This window comes from Melanostigma gelatinosum (genome assembly GCF_949748355.1).
Source record: "Melanostigma gelatinosum genome assembly, chromosome: 12".
Classification (NCBI taxonomy): Eukaryota; Metazoa; Chordata; class Actinopteri; order Perciformes; family Zoarcidae; genus Melanostigma; species Melanostigma gelatinosum.
Window position 1 is genome coordinate 5809688 of NC_136645.1, and position 8327 is coordinate 5818014.

Consider the following 8327-nt stretch of genomic DNA (forward strand, 5'->3'; position numbering starts at 1 on the left):
TATATGTGTCATAAAACGCACAAGGTTGACGCCACCCTCAGGATAAACTTCACACAGATGATTTCAGGTGTTTCCAATGAGCTCTGTTGACTTTACCAGATAACATCTGTTTACACAGATCTGCTCCCATAAACGTCCACGGCGATAAACGTCATCGCTTCACACTGCAGTGGAACTTCTCACCGGGGGGGTTGAAAACGGGCCAGACCTTTTCCTCTTCTGGAAACTGAGAGCTGCTGCTGTGCTTTCAATTTGAAAACATTATCAACTGACATTACAGTCAATTGAGCAATTTGACCTCCATTCAGTGCAGGTTTCATTCAGTCGTGAATTAAGTTAGTGAGCCTGAGAGCGTGTGACTCTGTGACAGACGGGATTTGAAACCCAAACATGCTGTCATACTCATGAAGTACAAGTATTTGTTCCATATATTTACTGCGTGTACTCTGTACAGGCAGATACTTTCAAAAGCATCCATCTGACAGTCACAAGACTTCCCTTCTGTGCTCTCGCTCTAGAAACTGTTTACTTCCTTTTCGTTTACTTCAGTGGTGGAAAAACAATATTTAGATCTTTACTAAGGTACTTTTGCCATGCGGAAATACTCCTCTACAAGGAAAAGTGCTGCATTCAAAAACGTACTCAAGTAAGAAAGTATTATCATCAGATTGTACTTAAGAAGGCCTCAAAATTAAAGTACTCGTTTTGCAGAATGGCCCATTTCAGAGTCATACATACGACTGGATTTGAATGACTTTATATACTGCTGAGTAGCTTAATCTATAATAATGGATCATTTTTTATCACTTGATTTATATTTTGTTCTAAAAATCTTAATTTGCAAAGTGACTAAAGGTGTAGTGGAGTACAAAGTACTTCTGTTTGAGTGGACTAGTATAAAGTAGCATAAAACGGAACGAGTTACGTACGAGTGCGTTGAGACATGAACGGTTGAGATAAAGGATGATTAGTAAGGCCTCTTTGGCCCCGTTCAGCCCACTTCAGCCCTGCTTTAATAGAAACCAGGTTGAGCAGTTTCCACCAGAGGAATGTTTGAGGGCTGTGGTTGAGATCTGCTCTCCACCCAAAACACTCCGCTCCACATAACACAAACTGCTTCTTCATGTTTTATTTCATGAAACATCATGAATTTATTTTTAACCACATTTTGACTGCCTGCCATCTCTCGCACGTATTTCATCCTCTTGTTTATACTGCCGGCCTGCTTATGAAGCTCTGTTGCTCTCCAGAGGATATTGTGTTTGTGGCAGCAGCAGTTGGTAGTAGTGAGACACTATGATATTATGGATATATTATTATGGATACGAAGTGTTTAGTGTAAGAACAATTATCTAAGACGTACAGACAGGAAGCTAACAAATTAATTACTGTTATGGTTTTGTTGCTTTTAGAGTTCTAATTAAAGTTTATTTTACTTTCTACGTTCACATAATAATAACACTGACTGTTTTCTGTTTGCATGAAACAAACAACAAATTAATTAGAAAAATACATTCACAGTCAGAAACGGATGAGAGTCTCTTGGCTTTTACAAACCACAATAATTCAGAAAAAGAAAAAGACTTCACGCTGATGACAAGACTCTGGGAAGTCACTGCGTCTGATAAACATGTAGTCTGTTCCAGCATGTAACTGCATTTCTTTACATTTCTGTTTGTGTCCAGATTAAATAAACGTTAATCGGTGAGCATTAGAGGTGTTTGTAGGAGTATATTCAAACTAAGGACAGCGCTAGGCTAGCTGTTTCCCCCTGCTTCCAGTGTTAATGCTAAGCTAAGCTAAAAACATCCCATAGCAATGGCCCCCTATAATCTTAACGAAAGTAGTCATTCAGTTTGTGACATGAATCCATTTATTCATGTTGTTCCATTAGTGTATATGCAGTCGCTCATGAATGAATATTGGTCATACAGTTAGTTACTTCTGGTGGAAGTATTACTATTAGCAATACTATGACTTGAATAGCTTTTGAAGTAAAGTATTAATATGTTAGAATCAAATATTTATCTGAGAGCTTACCTGCTAATGAATAATGAAACACACTATAATGAATTGTTGTACAGTGTGTGTGTCACTCATTTGGTTAATTTTAATAAACATGTTTATGAACATTAGTAGGACCCTATACAGTGTGTGTTTTGGCAGGCTGCGATGAGCTGGCACATATTGATCCTGACACGTCCGCCTGTGTTTCTAATGCGAAACATACCATGATCAATACAGTCACACACACACACACACACACACACACACTGCTGTTGAAGCACAACTTCAGCTCAGTTTAACTCCTGGGTGATTTTATTTTAAACACCAAACTCCTATGACTATCCATTCATTTTCTGATGATTCAATATTTCTTAATCTGCACACATGAACAAAAGGCCTCTTAAATTGCTGAGTTCGCTTCCCCAGTTGTATCTGAAAGGAGGCTTAAAGATTCGTTTAGATAATAAAGACAAGGGTAGAAATCGTCTCTGTTCTTGTTCTGTGATACATGGGCAAACATGGTTCCAGCTTCACACATATTAAGCTTTTCAGTTTTTTTCTCTTTTAATAATTGTAATAAATGCTATTAATAATAATGTTGAGGTTTGGACTATTGGTTGGACAAAACAAACACGGTGACGGTGTCACTTTGGGCTCTGGGTAATTGTGACGACATTTGTCACGGTTTCCACTATTTGTACAAACCAAACAATCAATCGATTAATGGCGAAAACAATAAGAGCGATCATTGGTTAAAAACGAGCTGCACCTCAACCAACTACTACGACACTAAAATCCTGCTTCTAAATGAATGCACGAGTAACAACAAAGTAACGCTATAATATAGAATAGTACAACAGTCACAGGGAACATGTTCTACTGTTAATACTTTAACAAAATGTCCCTACCACTGATGCACACACTCACGTGTTGACACAGACGCACGCGCTCGTGCACGCGCACAGTGCTGCAGGTAGTAACCCCTCCCCCTCCGTGATGCCGCTTTAAACACAATAACCACCGCGTCTTCTCCGAAGAGCTGTGGACCAACTTGTCCTCGGGTCAACCGGGATTTCTGTCTCTCCTCCGGCTTGCGTGCTGCAGGTGAGCCGCTCTCGGGCGTCCATGTTGCGATTTATTCTGTCTGCGTGTCTGTGGATTTTGAACGTAGCAGCCGAGCTCTCTTCATTCACCGGCGTTAGCGTAACGTAAGTGGGTTACAAACGCGGCTCGGTTCCGCACGACACGCGATAACGTGCTGCAAACATCCAGCCGGATATCGGTGTTCTGTGCTTTTTTTTTCAGTTGAACTGCAAGATGCAAAGTATTCGGTTTGAAAGCAGCAGGGATGCTGTTGTGCACCTCGTTGTTCTCCGTGAAGTTTGATGGAAGTGATGTAACGTTAGAGCCCCGGTGCCTCTCCGTGTGCAGAGAGCACTGCGCCGGACTCCGGTTCAAAAACGACCCATTTTAAACGCCACATCACTGTTCAGCAACGTATGATAAGCGGGTCATTTGGTGTGCATAGGTTTGTTTTCATGCAAACTCAGCTGCTGGTGTTCTTTATCGCTGTTTTGTAAGAAGGGAAAATGCGTACAGGAATAGCAGCTGAGGTGGTTTTAAAAGTATTTTCTTTGTGTGCAAGTGCTGAATCCGATTTGTGAAGATTTGTTCATGAAGGTCTCTAAAAGTAACCGATTTATAATCTTCGGTGAGGTAGCGGTTGCATGTAATAAAACCTTAAAGTAATAATAACTTCATTTATATAGCACCTTTTCTTAAGTGCTGTTTCAGACAAAGCAGCACAAGCAAGGCAATCATAACAGAAAGCTATATGTGCATCCCATAAAAGCCAGTCTGTAAAAATGTGTTGTAAGAAGTGATTTAAAGTGTTTTTGGTGTGTGTGGTTGAATGAGAGAGTTTAACTGATTCCTGTGTGGAGACACAAATCTCCCGTGGTTGAGACTCAGCCTTGGTTCTCGTGTTTCAAGATGAATCATCATATGATTGGGTTTGAATGACTAAAACAGCTGAGAGGCTGTCGTAAACCGAGTAAACCTGTAGGTCTGGTTGCAGGAGCTCTAATGGTCTGTTTTTAAATGAGTGACTCAGAGTGATGCGTCACTTCTCAGGGATATTTGGGCTGGAAGATAAAGAGTTGTTCAGTGAGTTGTGGTTTCTCTGAGTGCAGCCACTGAGCTTTAAATTAACAGGCACATTATTCAGCAGTGTTCATGGGAAAATAATGTGTTGAAAGAACAGGAGGAGGAGCTCCTCCCAGTCTGGATGATTTACTGGTTATTCACTCAACTTGCTGGAAGCTGCTGCTGGGAGGAGGAATGTGGGGAGTGAAAGTTAGAACAATACAGTCGCAACAGGGGATGTGATGAAGGGGAAACAGAGAGGCTTGGCTTTTACAAAACTGGAAAAAAGTTTGAAGTTAAGAGGGAAATCTTAAATTCCCTATTTTGAAATGAAATCATTGCGTCTCCATCCATATGTGTTTGAAGTCTGTTTATTGGCTACTGTATGATGACGATTCACCCCGTGTGTGTGTGTGTGTGTGCGTGTGTGTGTGTGTGTGTGTGTGTGTGTGTGTGTGTGTGTGTGTGTGTGTGTGTGTGTGTGTGTGTGTGTGTGTGTGTGTGTGTGTGTGTGTGTGTGTGTGTGTGTGTGTGTTCAATTATTAATTTTCTTTTACTAAGAAATACACGTAGACAATTTTACATGGTATATACTAATGGCTAGTACTGCATTATATCACAAAGCATATTGTATATAAAATCGTCAAAGTAACTTAAGTTATATGTAGTGAAGTAAAAAGTACAATAATACCCCTTGAGATAGTAGAGTAGCAGTAGAAAACTCCATAAAATGGAAATACTCAAGGAAAGTGCAAGTACCTCATAATTGTACTTAAAAACAGTACTTGAGTGAAAGTACTTGATATGTTATTTAAATAATAACATGGGGATCATGGGTCTTTCTACACATCTGGTGTTAAAATACGTTCTTTCCCTTCAAAACAGGCAGCCGGCGCTGCCGCTGATCCGCTCATGTTCTGTAACAATAACAAGTGTAACGTTATCGTGGAGGGATCATCGAGCTAACGTGAGCTTTCAGCCCGAGTCAGAGTTCGTCGTGTTGGTGTAGAAAAGACCAGCCTGTATCTTGTCATGAAGCAGCCACAGCCACTGCTCACCACAGCTCAAGTGTCCTTGGCTGAGTCAAGACGTCGGCTTGTCTGAGAGTCTCGGAGGGACACGACAAGCAGCTAATTCCTCCTTTCACTGGGTAGCATTAAGTGATTGAAGTGCTCCACATTCCCAAATTCTCTTGAGTTATTTTGGTGCAGTTGCAGCTCTGAAAGGACGGCTGTATATTCATGAGCTCTCCTTTTTAGTCATTCGGCCCCAAATCTTCCTCGTAGACTGACTGCCAACGAGATCAGCGGCTAAAAGAGCTTCGGTTCCCGCGCCTAGAAAGCTTCTTAGAAAATATTTTACTTCCGTTATTCTCTCAAGAGTTCAATAAAATCTATATTTGATTTAATTTATATCCCTCTGGAAACAAAAAGGCTTTATCTTTAAATGCATGTCCGTGTCATGGCAGCAAAGAAAATAATGGTTAAATGACCTAATTTCTTTTAAAAACAGTTTCCTTTTCCTCCTCCACCTTCTACCTGGGGTCATCCACCATCACCCCCTCATACTATTGAGTGTTTTCTCCCTCCATCACACACATTTCTTAGAAATATTGATGTTGTCTTAACAGGTGTTTGTAGCTTGGTGAAAATAGGTCTGAAAACGATTGAAATCTGGCATCTGTGAACTCACCTGACAGGACGGTCTGAATCAGATCAATAACTCTGTCTGCCTGCCTGCTGCCAGGCCCTTTATCTCTGCTTCACCATGTCTCCATCCCTGCTGGCTTCATCCCAGTGTTCCCAGTAGCATCTAGTCTCCTGGTAGTTCTCCTGTCAGCCCTGCAGAGTGGCTGCATGGCGCTGGATCCGAGCCAGCCTGGCGAATTAGAGGTGATTATAGTGTGTGTGTGTGTGTGTATGTGGCTGTAAAGCCTCTGCGACAGACTGGCATTTTGTTATATAACCGATTTTACACCAAAGCAGTCTCAGTGCTCACCAGGAGAGGAAGCAACCTCTAATCAGCTGAAGTAATCCTGACTCTCTGATTGGTTCGTCTGCTGTCCAGGTACACAGACCTGGGTCCCATTTCATGTCAGATTCATAAATATTTAAAATAATTGTTATGCTTTTTCCCCTGACAGTCCAAAGAATTGTTTGAAGAATAATCTTGTTTCTGAGCCTTAAATTCTAGTGATGTATGAGGGTAGTTGGGGTTGGTGTTGTATTTTCGAAACATTGGCCCAAAAATGTGTGTGTGATTAGCCTCTCTATTCCCACATACCCGCCAGCAAGATTGTTGTCAACCGGTTTGTTTACGGTTCATTTTAGCTGTATAAAGGAGAAGTGCGTTTGATTTTTCCACCGAGATTCCCTCTGTTCTTGAATTTGAAGCGGTGTGCTGTGCTTCACTGTTGTAATTTAAATGTTAATTTCCCGCTCCCATTGAGCCTCAAGGTACATAATAGAGGAGCTAGGTTTTAGTAGCCTATAGCACTGAGACTGCCTTGAGTCTTGTGTGCATCGTAATTTTCTAATCCTCAATTCTATTGGAGACGGATACCTCCTAACATGGACAAATATAACCTATATACTCTATTTCGGGTGAAATGACCCTTTGAAAAATAAATAAGCTTCTCTTCTCATTTCCTGAAAAGTTTTTAATCCAGATTTTAGTTTTATTAGCAGGAAGCCGAGATATGAGTGCAGTCATGTTTGTGTGCTCATCTCCGTTATTCAGTGTGAATGTCACCGGGGTTTTATTAAAGTCCATTTCTCTAATCCTCCTGGCTCCATAAACCCCGAACGGCCTCTCACTTAGTCTTCATGTTACACTTCTTTCCTTTTTTAATTAACATTTCCTTGGCGTTGACTCGACCTCGGGACCCTAATGTGTTTCTGTAGATATAAAAAGCTGTAATCATTCAGGAGAACGACGCGTTTCCACCTCGCTGCTGTGATGGCAGCTGGAAAATGGCTTCATGGTTCATAAACGTCATCAAGACCCTTTTCTCTCCATGAAGTTTCTCTCAAGACTTTTCTCAAACTCTGACAAAAAAACCTTGTTTTTCTTTGAACGTATCAAATATGAAATAGTTTATTGACTGTTCATGTCACTGTTGGTTGGTTTATTTATCAAGGAAAAATGTGCTTCATAAACTTGTTCTTGGTATCAGATAGTAGCCCACTTCCTGTTGGTGGCTTCTGCATCTTGCTGTTGAAGGCTTTTTGATCTGTTGTTGTTGTTAATTTATTCTCTGTGAAATCTAGATACACACGTTAACATTTTTACACTCAGATTCTACTTTGAACTGATGACCGGCTGCAAATAACAAACTGAATGTTGTTAACGGAGGACTGAGGGACATACGCACGCACGCACGCACGCACACACACGCACGCACACACACACACAGTCTAATCCGGTGCAGACAGACTGAGTCTGATCAGGCTAATCTCACCTCCCTCTGCTCTGACCGGCAGTTTACCTCTCTCACACACTAACTATATAACACACACACACACACGTGCTTACTTTCCCGCCTCGCTCACTCTGTTGATTCATTTATGAACGTACTTATTTATTTACTGCCGAACTGAAATGAGGTAAAATCTCAGAGTGTGACTTCGACAGTCTCTTTAAGACTTTGACAACATGTTCAGTCTTTGTTCTTGAGGTTTGCAGAGCAGCATGTCAGGTTTGACTGGTTTGTTTTCACATTTACAGCTGACAACTTGAGAAAAGGTTAAAGATTTACTGTCGTCACATCTTTTGAAATCTGTGTTCATGCATGATTTAATTTGCACAGCTATTCTGATTGTTCAAAAGTTTGTATCTTTTCTTATCCCATCTTGTCAGTAAGATTATTCCTCTGCAGCTCCGACAGATTTTACTGTTGTTAAAAATCTTTCTGTGTTTTCATATTCATTCAATGTGTGTGTTTTGTGTTACTTGGCAAAAAAAAGGCTTGAAGTCTTTGGCAGCACAAGTAGACAGTCTGGTCAATAAACCACTGAGAGAGAGAAAGCAAGGTATAGACGAGATGAGAGAGACAAAGAAAAGGCTGTGAATGCCTCCGTCTGTTATTGTGACTGCAGTGGGAGGAGGAGGAGGAGGATGGCTTCTTCTGTCTGCAGAAGTCGTACATTGTCTCAATATAAAGTCTTAAAAGAGAT